We start from the raw sequence: 20,275 nt of genomic DNA on the forward strand, positions 1-20,275 counted from the left end.
ACCAAGAGCAACCTTCTTGACAAAAAGAAAGCACTATCAATATACAATGACGTTCAATGTGAATCACCAAATCCGTGTAGAAATGGCTTCCTTTCATGCTAGTTATGGCTGACTTAATGCTTCCAACTATCACTTTATCTGTCTCACGAAGTTCATAAATTCAGAGACTACTGCTATATATTTTAGAGAAGATGAAAAGGGATATTTTGAAACTGAATAACGGTACATCTAAGAAATCTTTTCTTCCTTAAAAGTGAATGCTACATAGAGTTTTATATAAAGTTAGGAAGAAAAATGCTTAAAATGTTACAGTACATGAATTATGAAATTAAAGGTCAAAAATACCACTCATGTTGTTTGAGATGTTTTGAAATATGGTTCTTATTTCCTATATTCAGAAATTCATCTTATGCAGTCAAGCATATGGAATCAGCAAAGGTACCATTTTGCCTATCAAGGGTAGCTTAATTTTAAAGTTTTTTACATTACTATTAGCTCAGAAATAGCAACATGAAAAAGTATAGCAGAAAGTAAAGGTATTCCGACTCACAAATGGATCCATTTGCAAAGGGTGGAAGCCATGTTGACTCAGTGTATTTGAGCACAACATGTCAACAATCATTAGCTGTTTGATAACTGTGTTGACTCACCACTGTCCCCTGTGACACACACTCCAGGGGAGATACATTCTACAAAATTAACACAGGTGAGTCACAAAACAAACAAAAAGACAGCAATAAAAAACCTTCAAGAAGCCAGATTTGCTACAATATATCATATAAAACATCCAGTTTTAAATGAAGAAACTATAAGAATTGCAAAGAAACAGGAAGGTGAGAGAGTTAACTCTTAGGTTGATAAGGAGTCCAGGGCCCTTGAGGAGAAGAAAGGGGTCTAGGGCCCCTGAGGAGGAGAAAGAGGTCTGGGGCTCTCCAGGAGAAGAAAAGGCCAGATTATTTTTTCTACATTTCTTCATCTTAATCATATGTAATGTTTTTTTTTTTTTTTTTAACCCCAGAGCTAATGATTACACAACAAAACAACTCATCTTGCTCATGGATATGTTTTTCTTTAAACTCTGTACTAATGATTACATAAAAACAGTGTATCCTGCTTGAGAACAAGTTTCTCCTTAAGAACCTTCTGACTAATCCTGTCATCTTAAAGTGTATCTTGAGGGAATGGGTCTGGTAAGACCTTTCTATTGTTAGTTCTAATCCTATTATCTTGAAATGTAAATTGTGGGAGTGGGTCTGATAAGACTTTTACAACCTTGAGACATTCTTTTGATTTTTTCCTAATAGCCAATTGAAAAAGTATATAGCTCCCTTGCTAAGACTAGCAAGTGGGGCACTCTTCATCCTCTTTCTGATGTCTATGTCAGAAGCCTTCTCTGTCCTTTTTTACTGTAATAAAACTTCTGCCATACAAAAGCTTTCGAGTGATCAAGCCTGGTCCCTGGTCCCAAAGCTAAATCTCTGGAGATCATGAATCTGATACCGTTCACTGTAAGCTATCAAAAGGGTTACCCATGCTAAGAAAACAAAACAAAACAACTGTCTCTGAGGGAGCCAAAATGTTGGACTTACAAAGATTTCAAAAGAGCTATTATAAATGTTGAAAGACCTAAAGTGAAATATGTTTAAAGAATTAAAGGAAAGTACAATATTGACAACAAATGGATAATATCAGAGGGAAAAAATATATATGAAAGAACCAAATGGAAATACCGGAATTGAAAAGTGTAAGCTAAATAAAAAATTTAATAGAAGGGCTCCTCAGCAGATGCAAAATAGCTAAAGAAAGAAAAGTAAACTTAAAATTAGATCAATAGAGATAATCTTATCTGAAGACCAGGAAAAAAAGGGGGAGAAGGAGGGTGAAGAAGAAGATTTGACAGTGGGGAACTAGGACTCTGCTGGTGGCTCAGATGGTAAAGAATCTGCTTGCAATGTAGAAGACTCGGGTTTGATCCCTGGGTTGGGAAGATTGCCTGAAGAATACTCACTCCAGTGTTCTTGCCTGGAGAATTCCACGCACAGAGGAGCCTTGCAGACTACTGTCCGTGGGGTCACAAAGAGTCAGATATGACTGAGTGACTAACACTTTCACACTTTCAGGAATATCTACGTACATGAAATGGTAGTCTCAGAAAGAGAGAAAAGAGAAATGGAGGGGGGGAGATATTTGAAAAAATGAGTCAAATATCTTTATTTTGATGAAAAATATTAATCTTCACCTCCAAGAAGCTCAACAAATTCCAAGGATAAACATTAAAGATCTACACTTAGAAAAGTTATGGTCAAGTTATTTAAAGCCAAGGAAAAAGAAAATCTTCAAAGGCAGTTGACTCATTACTTGTAGGGAACAAGAATATATTTATCAAAAACAAAAACAAAGAAATTGAGGAACACAAATAAATGGAAATATATCAGGGAAAAAAAACGAGAATACATTTAACAACCAACAGTTCATCAAAAACTGAGCAAAAAGGCAATGGAATGGCACAAAGTCCCAAAAGAAATAAATTGTCAACTAAGAATTTTATATCTAAACTATTCTTCAAAATGAAGGCAGAGTAAAGATATTCCTAAGTTTAAAAACAAAGCAAAGCGAAAAAAAAAGACTTAGAGAACAGTTGCTGGTAGACCTATTAACTGGTGCATTATGAAGCCAAATGTGATGTATCTATAAAATGGAATACTAGTCAGCAATAAAAAGAAGCAAACTACTGATTACATGTTCCAACATGGATGAACCTCAAGAAATAATGCTAAGGCAAAGAAACTTAATGCAAATGGCTCTCTACTGTATGACTCTATTTATATGAAGTGTCCAGAAAAGGCAAATGCATAGAGACAGAAAGCAGATTAGTGGTTGCCTAGGCCTGAGGGTAGTAATAGGAATGGCTGCAACTGGGCCTGAGGGATCCTCTAGCAGGCATGGTTCTTAATGGACCAATGCTGGTTATAAAACTGGACTGTTGTACACTCTAGATGTACACCAGATGGCTGTACACTCTATTAATTTATTAATATCATCAAATAGTACGTTTAAAATGGGTGAATTTTATAATAAAAAGACAATACGCATTTATTAACTAGCATTTACTGAATGCATACCATGGACAAAGTACTGATATAGGTACTATAGTACTGATACAAGTACTGGAGTCATCAGGAATATAAAGAGCCTGCTGTAATGAAAATTCACATTTTAGTGGAGACAAATTGGGAAACAAATGACGTCATTTGTCATTTTTTAAGTAGTATAAGACTAAAAATAGGGCTATTTGATGAAGAATTAATTGGGGTAAGTGACAGAGGCTCAATGTACCCTTTCCACTTCTTTACTTGTGTCAATATTTCTGTCACCTTTACAAGTTTGATTTTGCTATGACAGAAACATGTCATTAATACAGGAGAGCCACACTTCAACTTCATCATGTTGATAGGCCTTTAGAGCCTATTGGCTGAAAAGTAATTTGATTTGGGAGAGATTTATTGCACCAAGTCCTAAATGCTTATGGTAGTATGTAACTAGTAAACTGTACAATTTGTAGAAAATAGGTAGAAAGAGGTAAAGTTAACTATTAGAAAAATGAAGAAAAACAAGCATTTCAAATAGTGGGTCACATGTTGCTTTCTTCTCTAAGAGGGAGTAACAATGAATATTCAAATGAAAAATTAATTATGGAAAGTTTATAATACATAGTTTCTTTAGGGGCTGGAAATCATTATGACTTATTGTATACTGATAATTTTTGGACATTTTTTGACTGAGGTCATGATTAGGATGATTATTTAAGCTGCAAACGGTCTACAGAGCACAAAAGTTTAAATCAGCTCTTTAATCTAGACAAAGTCTAAAAAGTAAGAGAAGCCCTGATCACTGAAGCCTGTCCTAAAATGCTGCTGTGGATAGGAGGGAAGAGGTACATATAGCAACAACACACAGCTGAATTCTCATAGCAATTTTTCTGTAAGATGAAAGGGAGTGAACTCAGGCATCTAAACCAGGTGGTGACCCTGGGTGATGATTCCAAATACAAAGAGCAGGTGCCTATTAGCAGAGATGGGCCTACTGGCAATAATCTTCATGTTTCTATATATCTCAACAAGAACAGATCAAGTCAAATTGTATGGAATGTCTATGCCTGCCATCATGCTCAAATTCCTTCAAGCTAGGCTTCAACAGTAAGTGAACTGAGAACGTCCAGATGTACAAGCTGGATTTAAGAAAGGCAAAGGAACCAGAGATCAAATTGCCAATATCTGTTGATCAAAGAAAAAGCAAGAGAATTCCAGAAAAACATCTACTTCTGCTTCATTGACTATGCCAAAGCCTTTGACTGTGTGGATCACAACAAACTATGGAAAATTCTTAAAGAGATGGGAATGTCAGGCCACCTTACCTGCTTTCTGAGAAACCTGTCTACAGGTCAAGAAGCAACAGTTAGAACCGGACATAGAACAATGGACTGGTTCCAAATTGGGAAAGGATTACGTCAAGGCTATATATTGTCACCCTGCTTATTTGACTTACATGCAAAGTACATCATGTGAAATGCTGGGCTGGATGAAGCTCAAGCTGGAATCAAGATTGCTGGGAAAAATATCAACAACCTCAGGTATGCAGATGACACCACCCTTATGGCCAAAAGTGAAGAGGAACGAAAGGGCCTCTTGATGAAGGTGAAAGAGGAGAGTGAAAAAGCTGGCTTAAAACTCAACATTAAAAAACCTGAAATCATGGCATCCGGTCCCATCACTTCATGGCAAATAGGTGGGAAAACAATGGAAACAGTGACAGACTAATTTCTTGGGTTCCAAAATCACCAGGACAGTGACTGCAGCCATGAAATTAAAAGATGCTTGCTTCTTGGAAGAAAAGCTATGACCGACCTAGACAGCATATTAAAAAGCAGAAACATTACGAAGGTCCATATAGTCAAAGCTATGTTTTTTCCAGTAGTCACACATGGATGTAAGAGTTGAACCATAAAGAAGGCTGAGTGCTGAAGAATTGATGCTTTTGAACTGTGGTGATGGAGAAGACTCTTAAGAGTCCTTTGGACTGCAAGGAGATCAAACCAGTCAATCCTAAAGGAAATCAACCCTGAATATTCACTGGAAGGACTGGTGTTGAAGCTGAAGCTCCAACATTTTGATGGAAAGGGCCAACTCATTGGAAAAGAACTTGATGCTTGGAAAGACTGAAGACAGGAGGAGAAGGGATGACAGATGATGAGACGGTTGGATGGCATGGACTCACTGGACATGAGTTTGAGCAAACTCTGGAAGATGGTGAAGGACAGGGAAACCTGGCAGGCTGCAGTCCACGGGGTTCCAAAGAGTCAGACATGACTGAGTGACTGAACAACAACAAATTTATAAAATACCTCATGATATAGGACTCACTGGCAGTTTGACCAATAAAAGACTTTATTTCCATTTCACTACCACTAAAATTCTCAAACTTTAAAGTTCATAAGAAGAACCTGGTTGCTGTTGTTGTTCAATCACCAAGTTGTGTCGAACTCTTTGGGACCCCATGGACTCCAGCACACCAAGCTCCTCTGTCCTCTACTGTCTCCAAGAGTTTGCTCAAATTCTATCCATTGAGTCGGTGATGCTATATAGCCATCTCACCCTCTGCCGACCCCTTCTCTTTGCCTTCAATCTTTCCCAGCATCAAGGTCTTTTCCAATGCGTCAGCCTTTAGCATTAGGTGGCAAAGTATCAGAGCTTCAGCTTCAGCATCAGTCCTTCCAATGAATATTCAGAGTTGATTTTCTTACGATTGACTGGTTTGATCTTGCAGTCCAAGGAACTCTCAAGAGTCTTCTTCACCACCACAAAAATCACCTGGAAGGCTTATTAAAATGTAGATTTTTGGGACTTCCCTCGTGGTCCAGTAGCTAAGACTCTGAACTCCCAATGCAGGGGATCTGGGTTCTATCTCTGGTCAGGGAACTAGATCCCATATGCTGCAAGTAAGAGTTCACATGCTGTAACTAAAGATCCTGCATGGCACAATGAAGATGAAAGGTCCCATGTGCTGCAACTAAGACCCAGCACAATCAAATAAATAATATTTTTAAAAAAATTCAGATCCCTGGGCCCCACTGCCAGAGTTTCTAGTTCAGTAGGTGTGAGTTGGGTCCTAAGGATTTGCATTTTTACAAAATATCCCAGTGATGTTGATGCTGCTGGTCTAGGAGACACATTTTGAGAACCAATGTGCTAGCAAATGTCTCCTGATTTCATGAATGGATTCCACAGACTGTGGGGAGTGAGGTGTCAGCTATAAATTGGCACTTGTCATTTACCTCTACAAGGATTAAATCACAAGCTGCTATAACTGCTGGCCTTCAATACTCCCTGAAAGCAGTTCAGGGTGGAGGGTAGTAATGAGTCCCTCTGTGCTTGGGGAAAAACTGGCAGGAAACATCTTCAGATAGTTAGCTATTTCAGGAGAGAGTTAATAAGCCCAATTCTTGTAGCTCTCCATATCTAGAAAAACACTAAAAACACTTCATGGTGATAACTGTTCCTTGTGACTGGCAAAAGCTTCATGAGATTACCAGAAATCGTTTGGAAAAGTATGTGCTTGACTGCATGTACTCCCCCTTCATCAAAATCTCATATATACTGACCTTTCACCCTGCTTCTTCAGAGCAGTTTCTCAGAGCTATCTGAGGTGCCATCTCCCGGGCTGCAGTCCTCACTTTGCCCTGAATAAAATCTCACAGCTCTCACGTTGTGCCCTTTTTAAAGCCAACAGAGTGTTCAGATGTTTTTCATTTCCTTACTTCATTCAATGGGCCACAAAGATTTTCCTTTCCTGCTCTGGCTTCTTTCTCCATGACTGGTTAAGCGTCAATCATTGATCCTCTTTTTGTGAATACTGGAATAATTCTTTTCCATTAAAATAGGTACCTTCTATTCATAAATTATCTTTTCCTTAAAAGTCTCTCTGTGGTCTACATATATAACTAATAGAGGAAAATATACTTGGAGTTCTTTTCACTTCTGTTGCAGTCCCCTTTATTCTTATTTTGTAGCAACTACTTTTCACCATTTTTAGCCCAGCACAGTATCAGATGTACCTGATTCAGCTCTTTGGTTCAACAATGTTGATTAAATTTTCTACTTTCGTACTTATCTGAATTTGCTTTTATTTTAAGATCAGATCTATTTATTACAAGAGACACAAACCATTGGGATACAGAGGATTATTGTCCCATCCATAACTACATTTCATTTCTCTGTCCTTTCAAGGGATTAACAGATTTTCACAAAGCATTGCATCATGAAGGCACATGAGATATATAAGAGAATCTTTTAGTGGGTAAAGTCAAAGTTTATTTTTATTAAGAGTTAAATATAATTCCTATAAGGATATGTTAATAAAGCTAAAAGACATGCCCAAAGTAACTGCATCTAGAGTCAAAACGATGAAATTTGGTTTCTAGCCTGAAAGCCAAGACTTTAGGAAATATTTATATCTCTGTAGTTCTTATTTAAATCTCTATTACCCTTTTATTATTTTGGATGCTCAAAATAAGTATTCTTCACAAGGTTCCTATTATACATCAATTTGGGCTCTCTTTAATTACAAGTTACAATAAATCTGATAAAAATATAGCTTTTCTTTCCTTAAATTTTCTCACTTAAGTATATTTTTGGTCCATGAGGTTATATTTTGACCTTCTTTAAAAGAGCAAAAACCATGCAATACTGGTTAACAAAGTTTTTGTTAACTGTGCACTTAATATTATTATGCTCACAATATATTTTCTCCCTCCATAAAGCCTCTTTGTTTTCTTAAGAATGCCATTAAATTTGCATGCTAAATCTAAAAACCACATTTAAAAGATAGTTTCCATAAAAAATTCCACTTTGGGTATTACGGAAGAGGATACACTTACCTGTCCACTATAAAGTAGAGAAAATATATAAAACAACTGTTCTCAGACATTGGACAACAGGTAGTAAAAGTATATGATCTCTGAAAAAGGAAATAAATGAGCTAAGCCATACAATGTCCCTGGATTTCTGTTTGGAAAAACATTCCAGACTATGTGGCAGGGAGGGGAGTCTGAAGCAGAACAAAAAAGTCATGGTGAATTATGAAAACAGAGGTCAGGGTTCAGGGAGGCTGAGGTTGCCAGAAGTTACAAAACAAAGTACCAGAGGAGAGAGAGCTATTCAGAAAAACAGTTGAGTAATCTGTACATTTGAGTTTTTGCTGAATGCCAAGATTTCACACGCGTAGAGTGCAACTGCAATAGCCTGGGAAAAAAACAACAAGGGAGTTTTAAGCAAAACAATTTCCAGAAGTCACACAAAGCAGGGAGATGTACAAGTTTTGACTAGTCATAGTTGATCCCAGGACACTCACTCAGTCCTACTGAGAACACAGAAAGAGCTAATAGAAAGAGCTAAAACAGTGCTAGAGAAAAGACCAGACTACAGACTAGTCCTAATAAAACTTAAACATAAGCTTCTAAAAAGTCAAGATCTACCAATAACTTAATATCTGCTAGGACATTCTGTAAAGGAAGACCACAAAATTTGGATACTCATCAATGTAACATATATACCAATGAACAGCCAATAAAAGAGTATAAGATATATGATGAAATTTGATTAGTCAATTAACAGAAAAAGAATGCAAACAACAAATGATGAAATTAGCACACGACAATTTTTAAAAATCTATTATAAATAAGCACAACATTGTTTAAGTTTTAAAGAAAAACATTAACATAGTGACAAAAGAAAGATACAAGCATGATACTCAATAGATGAAAAATTACAAATCTAAATTGGTAACTCCCAAGCAGAAAAACACAAAGAACACCAAGGAGCACCATTATCAACTTGCTAAAAACTAGTGACAGAAAGTTTTTGAGTAGGAACAGTAAAAAAACACATACAAAGAAAGAGAATAAAGGAATTTTATTTTAAAATCTCATTAAAAAAAAAGCCAACCAGAAGAAATTACGGAATATTTTTAAAGTGGTGAAGAGAAAACAAAAACACATGGGTAAGCCAGAACTGTATAAAAATTTCTTTTAAAAATTGAAAGTGAAATAGATATTTTCAGATAGGTAAAAGAATTTACCACCAGTAATCTATATGGCCATAAACAAACAAACAAATAAACATGTATCTTTAGGTATAAACGATACTAGACAGAAACTTGGAAACAAACTTTCAGAAATAAAAATATAAGCATTTTTTTTCATATTTAAAATGTATCTAAAACAAAGATAATGAGCCCAAGCATTCCCCGTGGAGGCCTTTTCCTCTCCCTGCCATGGCGTGTGCTTGTCTGTTGATAACCAGAGTTCTCTGAAAAGGAAGTCATCTGGCAAAAATGTCACTTTACCTGCTGTGTTCAAGGCTCTCATTAGACTAGATATTGTGAATTTTGTTCACACCAACTTGCACAAAACAACAGACAACCCTACACTGTCAATGAATTAGCAGGTCATCAAACCACTGCTGAGTCTTCAGGTGCTGGCTGGGCTGTGGCTCCAATTCCCAGAGTTCGAGGCAGTGGGACTCATTATTCTGGCCAGGGTGCTTTTAGAAATATTTATCATGGGGGTCAGATGTTTGCACCAACCAGAACCTGACAACATCGGCATCACAGAGCAAACACAACACAGAAGTGATATGCCATCTGCTCTGCCCTGGCTGTCTCGGCCTTACCATTTTGCTGGTTATGTCTAAAAGTCATCAAATTGAGGAAGTTCCTCAAGTTCCTTTGGTGGCTGAAGATAACGCTTAAGGCTACAAGAAGACCAAGGAGGCTGTTTTGCTTCTTTAGAAATTTAAGGCCTGGAATGGTATCATAATGGTCTATGCTTCACAGTTAATGAGACCTGGCAAAGCCAAATGTGTCTGTCATCATCTCTAGTGTAGCAGACCCCACATCATCTATAATGAGGATAAGGGTATCATCGAGGCTGTCAGAAACACGCCTGGAATCACTCTGCTTAATGTAAGCAAACTGAACATTTTGAAACTTACTTCTCATGAGTATGTGGGATGTTTCTACATTTGAACTGAAAATACTTTTCACAAGTTGGATGATGTGTATGGCATTTGCTGTGAAGCTGCCTCTCTCAATAGTAACAACAACCTTTCCAGGCACAAGATGCTCAATACAGACCTTAGCAGAATCTTGAAAAGCCCAGAGATCCAAAGAGCACATGACACACAAAAAGATTCATCATAGAGTCCTGAAGAAGAATCCCCTGAAAAACTTGAGAATCATGCTGAAGCTAAACCCATATGCAATGCTGAATGGAACACCATTCTTTCCCAGGACAAGAATCACAAACTCTGGATGGATAAGGCAGCAGCAGTGTCAGCAGCCAAATCAGGTGAGAAGAGGGCTCTAGGGAAGAAACCTGTGGTGGAGAAGAAAGGAAAGAAGGCTGCTGGTGCTAGGAAGCAGAAGAGGCCTTTTGTGGCCGAAAAAGGCAAGTGACCAAAAAACCACCAGCTGAGTAGAAGCCCACAGAAAAGAAACGGACCACAGAAAAAAGAAGCCTGCTGAAGGAACTTATATTTGTGCATTCCATAAGGGTCAAATCATTTTAGACAGCAAATTATGAATAAAGACCTGATCAAATAGGCAACAAAGAAAAAAAAAAAAAGAGCCCCAAATGGAGATAATGCTACAACTATTTAATCAAAAGAAGGCAGGAAAAACTAAAGAAAAAATGGTGAAAAATAGAAAGCAAATTACAAGATGTTAGATTTAAGCACAGTCACTAATAGTCCTATAAAAATTCAGAGATTGTAAGATAGGATAAGTCCAACTACATGCTATATATGAGAATCTTACTTCAAAGACATATATAGGAAAAAGCAGAAGAATGGAAAATATACTATACAAATACTAACTACAAGAAAGATGGAGTGGCTATATTAATATCATGCAAGGTATTTCAGAACAAGTAATATTATCAGGGATAAAGAAGCATGTTTCAAAATGGAACAGCTTAATGTACCAAGAACACATTATAAACCTAAATGTAAAGGCATCCGATAACAGAAACTCAAAACATGTGAAGGAAAGATGGATAAAAAGAAAAAGAAAAATGAACAAATCCACAATCATATCTGGGGTTTTCAAAGCTCTCAGTCAACAATGGAAAAAGCACACTAAAAATCCGTAAGTATATAGAAGACCTAAACAAATACTAGTAAAAACATTAACCCAATTGCTACATTTTTAATATTCCACCCAATAACTGAATATTAGGTTATTTTTACATGTAGATAAATATTTAGCAAGAGAGTGCATATCAGAGATGTTATAAAACAAGTCTCAATAATTTCGACACTGAAATTGTGGAGAGTCCATTTTCCTCAGAGAGCTATCTGGGAAATCTGCAAAAATTTGAAATTAAGAAAAATTTATAAATGATTATAAAGTGTTCAAAGAGAATTAGAAAACATTTCAGAAAAAAACTCCCACAACATAAAAAGTGTGAGATATAGGTAAAGGCATTCTCAGAGGGAAACGTAACTTTAAATGCTTTTATTAGAAAAGAATAAAGTTCCAAACCAACAATCTAAATGCCAATCTTGGTAGTCAGAAAAAGAAATGTAAACTAAAGCTGAACTAAGTAGAAGGAAAAACAAACATAAGAAATAAATGATATAGAAAATAAGTAATAAAGAAAATCTAGTAAAAGCTATCCTGTTAAAAAATGAGTAGGACTGATCAAGAAAAAAAGATAGAAATAATCAAAATAAAAAATGAAAAACAAGCACACAGATGTAGATGCCACAGACACTATCAAGTTTAAAGAAATGAACAACTTCATACTATTTATATGACAACTTATGACATGTAGAAATTCCTTAAAAGACAGAAATTACCAAAATTGACTGAAGAAAAAAGAGAACATCTTAATAGTTCCACGTCAATTAAAGAAATTGTACCACGTCAACTAAAGAAATTTCTACCACAAAGATAGAAAATAGAAAAAGGAAGAAATAATTTCCAACTCATATAAAGAAGTCACAATTACCTTAATACCAAGCTAGATAAAAGTATTACTAGAAGAACAAAACTACAGATAACCTCACAAACAGATAATATTTAAACTGTAGGGGAAAACAAGACAATTCAGAGATAACCAAATGGTCACTTCTCTTTGACAGTTCAGTTCAGTCGCTCAGTCATGCCCGACTCTTTGCAATCCCATGAACAGCAGCACACCAGGCCTCCCTGTCCATCACCAACTCCCGGAGTACACCCACACCCATGTCCATTGAGTCGGTGATGCCATCTAACCATCTCATCCTCTGTCGCCCCTTCTCCTCCTGCCCTCAATCTTTCCCAGCATCAGGGTCTTTTCCAATGAGTCAGCTCTTCTCATCAGGTGGCCAAAGTATTGGAGTTTCAGCTTCAACATCAGTCGTTCCAATGAACACCCAGGACTGATCTCCTTTAGGATGGACTGGTTGGATCTCCTTGCAGTCCAAGGGACTCTCAAGAGTTTTCTCCAACACCACAGTTCAAAAGCATCAATTCTTCAGCGCTCAGCTTTCTTCACCGTCCAACTCTCACATCCGTACATGACCACTGGAAAAACCATAGCCTTGACTAGATGGACCTTTGTTGGCAAAGTAATGTCTCTGCTTTTTAATATGCCATATAGGTTGGTCATTACTTTCCTTCCAAGGAGTAAGTATCTTTTAATTTCATTGCTGCAAGCACCATTGCAGTGATTTTGGAGCCCCCTCAAAATAAAGTCAGCCACTGATTCCCCATCTATTTGCCATGAAGTGATGGGACCGGATGCCATGATCTTAGTTTTCTGAATGTTGAGCTTTAAGCCAACTTTTCACTCTCCTCTTTCACTTTCATCAAGAGACTCTTTAGTTCTTCTTCACTTTCTGCCATAAGGGTGGTGTCATCTGCATATCTGAGGTTATTGATATTTCTCCCGGCAGATTCCAGCTTGTGCTTCCTCCAGCCCAGCATTTCTCATGATGTACTCTGCATATAAGTTAAATAAGCAGGGTGACAATATACAGCCTTGATGTACTCCTTTTCCTGTTTGGAACCAGTCTGTTGTTCCATGTCCAGTTCTAACTGTTGCTTCCTGACCTACACCCACTGCCAAAATCTCCACACACAATCACTGTCACCTGTAGACCAGTTAAGCCCAGTGGTTCCCAGGTATTCATAGTTAAACACAGAAAAAAATCTTTAATCAGAAATGTAACATTTAAAGCATTTGAGGTAGAACTAAGAAAGATAAATACCAGAATTAAGTGAATTCTTTGCTACCTTATGCTTTACCGCAATGAAGATTTTAAGTAGTCTCCCACTGGTATAAAAAAGCATGATAACCATCTGCCTTTAAATTACAGGAGGAAGAGAGTGTGACTTTATAAAATGTTAGCAGCGGTATCCAAAGGACGCAGAATTCACTTGTTTACTAAGAGAGTTGTACAGCAACATGATCAAATTATGTGCCTGATGGGGTATGGAAACTTTATCCTAAGCCAGTAGAATATGTAGGATGGCTTAGATTTTCATAAGTATTTTTTCATCTTAACTATCATCTCCCAAAACAAAAATTTCTTAACAATTTAATGAGAACAAAACCACACCAGGATACTCTGTGTTTCTTACATTCAGATTAAAAACACAAAATGACAGAAGTAAAGGAGTAAACTTGGAACTCTGGCAAGTCTCCAGACTCCTTAAACTGCCATGTGATGACAGTACTATGAACCAAGTGAAAGCATATAGTGTCTCTGAAGAGATTTCCTCTGGAAAATACATGCTATTTAACATCCAAAGGTCTTTAATTTTCCATGGCATTATTAAATAGCAGACTTCTCTCCAGGCACTTTGCTCTCTAAACAGGACACAGCAGCAGAAACAGCCCTAAGAATGCAGTACCAGTGGTGTCCTAAGACTGCAGTACCAGCCTGAGACTTTAGCCACCTTTGATTTTATAACCATCATTCTAAAATTTCAACAGCGAGTATAGTGGGTGATTAAAGATCACCCTTTATGGCTCACTCCTAGTAAATTATCATCATTATATGCATTTTGAAAAATTGAAATCTATTGTCGTTGCTTCACTTGCTAAGTTGTGTCTGACTCTTTGCATCCCTATGGACTGCAGCACACCAGGCTACCCTGTCCTTCACTATCTCCCAGAGTTTGCTCAAATTCATGTCCACTGAGTCGCTGATGTGATCTAACCATCTCATCCTCTGCTGCCCACTTCTCTTGCCTTCAATCTTTCTCAGCATCAGGGTCTTTTCCAATGAGCCAGCTCTTTGCATCATGTGGCCAAAGTTTTGGAGAGTCAGCTTTAGCATCAGTGCTTCCATTGAATATTCAAGATTGTTTTCCTTTAGGATTGACTGGTTTGATCTCCCTGTAGTCCAAGGTACTCTCAAGAGTCTATACTACAATAAGAACTTTAACCAGAAATTCTATACCATTAGAAGAGAAATGATGCTGAATGTCAACAGCAGTTCTGACCTCAATTTCACTGAGGCACACACCTGAGTGAGTCTCTACTAGGTCAAGGGCCAACTAAATTCTTCAATTAAAAACAAAAAAGCATTTAAGGAACATTTATGCTTTAAATCGGAGAAGGCAATGGCACCCCACTCCAGTACTCTTGCCTGGAAAATCCCATGGACGGAGGAGCCTGGTAGGCTACAGTCCATGAGGTCGCTGAGAGTCGGACATGACTGAGCGACTCCACTTTCACTTTTCCCTTTCATGCACTGGAGAAGGAAATGGCAACCCACTCCAGTATTCTTGCCTGGAGAATCCCAGGGATGGCAGAGCCTGGTGGGCTGCCGTCTATGGGGTCGCACAGAGTCGGACCACGACTGAAGCGACTTAGCAGCAGCAGCAGCATGCTTTAAATGCTGTAAGGTAACTTTCAGGAAACTATCTTAACACCAAAACATACACAAAGAAATCCTACCAAACAGGATTTTTTAGAAGCTATGAAATGCCATCTCTAGAGTCAGAAGTTGGTAGTTGTGCTAAGGACATTTTTCCTCCTTAAAAAGAAAAGTTTTTTACACAATAGGTTTCATTACAGGAATGTATTGATTGAAACTAGTTTCACTGCCACTAATGTTCTGCTTAATTTTAAAGATAACATAATATTGAACAGAATAATGTGTCCTATTAATAACATTTTATTGAAACAGTAAACTGATTTATTGCAATTGTTTGTCCAAATAAGCACCCAGAGCATTTGCCATAAATCTTCCTGAGTCTAAACAGAAGGCCAAGATGCAACTTGATAAAAATAAAAAGTTATCATAAAACATAATGAAAAATCCAATTTGAAAATTTAACAGTGCACTGCCCTGCTTCATGCTTTGTTTAGGGTCTGAAGCTTGCAATGAAGATGAAAGAGCTGCTCTAGGTTACTTAAAATGGCTATTGTGAGTCCTCACTAGGGAAAAACTATAAAAATAATTAAACTCTGTTAGAGGAAGTCTGGCCTTTTAGCTTTGGAGGCAATTCACTCTCATCTCATTGCTCCGACACTTTAAAATAAAACAGCTTATTTTTTACTTAAAGATACGTTTTAACTTGAACTTTATTCTGTGGGGGTGAAAAAGGGCAGAACTTAACAGGCTTGTGTTCACAAACTAAAATACTTTGCCCTGGAGCTTTAAGTTTGCAATGAGTCTACTGAAACCCATTCTGGAGGGTGTACGTACACACAGGAGCATGTATGTACAACAGCTATCCAGCAGGTGACATGTGAGAGGACGCCATCAGGGCCTGCCTCTAAGAACAGTGACCACACACCCCCTGGAAGGCAGCACTTGGGTTTCACAGTCAAGAGAGAAGGCTGTATTCTACTACGTAGTCTATATAAACTTAATCCTTTATCTGTAGTTGATTTCTCTCATGTAAAAAGTTATTCAAGATTTCCTCTATATTTTTTACCATTTTAAAAAACTCGTGTTTTCTAAATTTATGTATGGCATTCTGGGTATTAGGAAGCTTAACTTGTCTTGTAATCTTTGAAGTTAATTTTGGAAAAGAGAAGTTATTTTAACTATTTTCAAGAGACAGCAATATTTGCAACACAAATTTAAAAGTAGGATTATAGAAACTGCAACATACTGACTTCAGTATAGATTTAAGAGCTCTATACTTAAATCACCAGAATTTATTAACCAAAATTCAACAGTGCAATTACATACTCCAACTTACAGAATAACTGCCACCTGGGTCAATCCTTCATCTCCTGTGTAACACACCATAATTCATTAAACAGTCCCTTATTGATGGAAGCTTAGATATTGTGCTGACCACTGAGGCATGGCTTACTTCACCCTCCATTTATTGTTAAATGTGAGAAGCCACAAATTCCCTTCTATTAGTCAGGGCTCTGGATGCCAATTAGGTTCTACTTATTTCACATGATTTTCTTTGTCTGCTGGCAAGGACAACGGTGAAGACATGAGAATTCTCTCTAGCAGTAACAAAATAGGGAACATTTTTCAGTCTTTTGGGGGTAAGAAGCAGCAGTGGCAGCAGCAGAAGCACCAATGACTGGTTGACCTGCCTCCCTAACCCCTCGGTCTCATCGGTAAAAGTCTATTCTGTGGTTTCCTGGGTGACCAGAGACCACTGCAGTAGACGCAATGTTTCTGATTCCAGCATAGCTCCAGGGATGGTCTCAGAGGGTCACGCTCCAAGTATATTAGTTCTATACTATTCTGAAGTCATCACCAGAAGTCCAACATAAACCTACTTATGCCTTTTCAAGCTTTTATTCCTAGTATAAAATTCCTTCTTGCTTAAAATATCTTAAATGGTTTCTGTTTCCCATATAGAACTCTGAATAAGAGTCTTTTGCTATTACAGAGAATTCATTTTTTTTCTAAATTAAGATATAATTTACATACAATAAGATTCACTCTTCTTAAGCTTACAGTTCTTCAAGTTTAAAGAAATAAGTACAGTTGGGTAATCACTATAATAAATCAAAAAATTTCCATCATACCAAAAAAACTCCTTGTGCTTTGTAGTCAGCCCTACAAATTCTTGAATTGTTTCTGTCTCTGTAGTTTTCCTCTTCAGAATGTCATACAAATGGACTCACAGTTTGAGTCCGGCTTCTTTCACTTAGTGTGATGCACTGAGATTCTTGCATGTAGTGTGTTCATCAGCACTTCGCTCTTTTTTGTGTGGAGTCTTCAGTTTTTAATAAATTGTAAACATTCAAATGTAGGTTTTCATGTGAATATAGGTTTTCGTTTCAGTTGGGTAAAAATCTAGGAGGTAATCCTGGTGAAAACTGGACCTGAACCAGGGTAGGAACAGTGAAGGTGGTAAGCAGTGGTAGTAGTTGGGATATATTTAGAATGGGTTGCAAGTGGTGATGGACTGGATGTGGGGTGAGAGGAAAAGAGAAATGTGAATTATGACTTCAAATATGTTTTCTTCCCTGAGAAACAGAAGGAACAGGAATGCCATTTACTGAGCTAGACAAATGAGAGAATTTCAGGTTTGGAAGGGAAATTGAGAATCTAACTTTGTGCTGTGCTGTGCTTAGTTGCTCAGTTGTGTTCGACTCTTTGCGATCCCATGGACTGTAGCCCGCCAGGCTCCTCTGTCCATGGGGATTCTCCAGGCAAGAATACTGGAGTGGGTTGGCATGCTCTCCTTCAGGGGATTTTCCCAACCCGGGGGTGGAACCCAGGTCTTCTGCATTGCACGCGGATTCTTTACCATCTGAGCCACCAGGGAAGCCCAATCACACTAATTTTGAGACGATAGTGTACAGACCCAGTATATGTTTGCTGTTAGCTTCATTAGGTTGAAACACTTAGATATAGATCTAAATCTTTTCAAATCTTTAGAAATAGACTATAGGGTAAAATCTATATCTTTTACTGACACAGAATTTCCCACAATACTAAGAGAATGGATTAAAAGATTTGAGGGTGTTTTTAAGACCTAGGGCTTCACTGGTGGCTCAGATTGTAAAAAATCCGTCTGCAATGTAGAAGACCTGGGTTCGATCCCTGGGTCTGGAAGATTCCCTGCACAAGGGCATGGCAAGCCACTCCAGTCTTCTTGCCTGGAGAATTCCAGGGACAGAGGAGCCTGGTGGGCTACAGTCCACGGGATCGCAAAGAGTCAGACATGACTGAGCGACTAACACTTTCACACCTAGAATTCTTCAGTGAGAATCAGGCTATCACAAGTATAAATTTACAAGTGCCCTAAGCTTCCTGCACCCCACAAATGGCTACTTAAAGGGTTCCTATATAGGTGAATATGGCATTACTCTGTGACAGTTTCAAACGAGCATTTTTAAAGCAAAGAAAACTATCTTCTTGAGAACATGAAGCAATTTCATGGTTAGGGGATTTTTTATGTTAAATTTTCCATTTTTTGTTTCCAGCAACTATTACTATACCTCTATCCTCTTTGTTCAGAACAAACAACTTTAGTTCCTTAGATCTTAGCATGGCATGATATCAAATGACAGCATCATTTTAATTGAGTTCCAAGGCTAGAAATGATGTTTTAGCTTTGATGCTGCCCCCATAATCAGAAAAGATCCCAAAGAGCTCAACCAATGGCTACCTCTTATCCTTCCACAGTGAATACAGTGCTTAACCCCCATTACTTTTCCTTAACCCCCATTATTTTTCCCCCATTACTTTCCCCATTACAATCTGCAGTCCCAGGCAATAGAGACTAGAGCAGTTAAATCCCTTTGTGATCCAAGCCAACTACAGATAGAGTGGAAGTTCATGTGACCAAATTCTAGCACAATGCCTTTAAAGATAGCTTTAGTTTTTCAACAACAGGCAAAATTATGACAGTAATTCTGACGTTTCCCAGATTTTGGACTCTACTCACCACATGTACTTTGTTCGCCTCTTTTCCCAGGTATTCCATGCTAAGCTTTTTTCCTATTCTTTTCAATGCCTGAGACCTCTTCATGACTATATTTTAGTTGCCCTAGTTTTTATGACTAACAATTTCTAAATAAATACTCTATCAGTTAGTAAATGTGTAAGAGAAAGAGAAATCCATTAGCTTAAATAAATTAGGTGTTTTCTCTTTCTTGTGCGAGGCCTCTGGAAGAAACGGTCTGTGGCTGTGACAGCACTGCTGCACTGTCATCAGGACTTCAGTTCTTTCCAGATTTTGGTTCAGACGTGGACTTGTCACCTTCTACCCACAAAGTGGCTGTTCAATCTCCAACATCAAGTCAGCATTCTATGGAGCAAAACTTCTCAACTTGATCTCTTGATGTTTGGACAAGATGATTCTTTGTTGTGGGAGACTGTCCCATCTACTACAGGATGTTTACCAGTATCCACGGACTCCACCTACTAGACACTACTAGCAACTGTCAGTTATAACAACCAAAGATGTTTCCAGACACTCAAATTTCCCCTGGGGGTCAAAATCACCCCTGGTTGAGAACTGCTACCATAGGGAAAAGAGACTGGACACAGGACAAAATGAGGCATAAAAAAAGAGTGCAGCACGACAGAGCAAACTATAAGCAAAGCGAAAAGGCAGCCTTCAGAATGGGAGAAAATAATAACAAATGAAACAACTGACAAAGAATTAATCTCCAAAATATATAAGCAGGTCATAAGCTCAATATCAGAAAAATGAACAACCCAATCAAAAAAGTGGGCCAAAGAACTAAACAGACATTTTTCCAAAGAAGACATATAGATGACTAATAAACACATAAAAATATGCTCAACATCACTCATTACTGAAGTGAAGTGAAATTCGCTCAGTCATGTCCAATTCTTTGTGACCCCATGGACTATACAGTCCATGGAATTCTCCAGGCCACAAGGCCAGAATACTGGAGTGGGTAGCCATTCTCTTCTCCAGGGAATCTTCCCAACCCAGGGATTGAACCCATGTCTCCCGCAATGCAGGCAGATTTTTTACTAGCTGAGCCACCAGGGAAGCCCAAGAATACTGGAGTGAGTAGCCTATTCCTGCTCCAGCAGATCTACCCGACCAGGAATCGAACCAGGTCTCCTGCGTTGCAGGCAAATTCTTTACCACCTGAGTTACAAAAATGCAAATCAAAACCACAATGCAGTATCATCTCACACCAGCAGAATGGCCACAGTCAAAAAGTCTACAAACAACTAATGCTGGAGAGGGTGTGGAGAAAAGGGAAACCTCTTATACTGTTGGTGGGAATGCAAACTGGTACAGCCACTATGTA

At 38.0% G+C, this 20,275-nt stretch overlaps 1 protein-coding gene and 1 pseudogene across 11 annotated transcripts in view; one reads left to right on the forward strand and one right to left on the reverse strand.

The window, feature by feature from the left end:
• The window catches only part of KIAA1328 (KIAA1328 ortholog), a 395,477-nt gene that overhangs the window by 175,075 nt on the left and 200,127 nt on the right, over nt 1–20,275 (reverse strand). The window lies entirely within an intron of this gene.
• On the forward strand, nt 9,739–10,509 carry LOC145534818 (large ribosomal subunit protein uL4 pseudogene; annotated as a pseudogene).

The sequence above is a fragment of the Giraffa tippelskirchi genome, chromosome 14 (assembly GCF_054371585.1).
Source record: "Giraffa tippelskirchi isolate mGirTip1 chromosome 14, T2T-mGirTip1v1.2.pri, whole genome shotgun sequence".
NCBI lineage: Eukaryota > Metazoa > Chordata > Mammalia > Artiodactyla > Giraffidae > Giraffa > Giraffa tippelskirchi.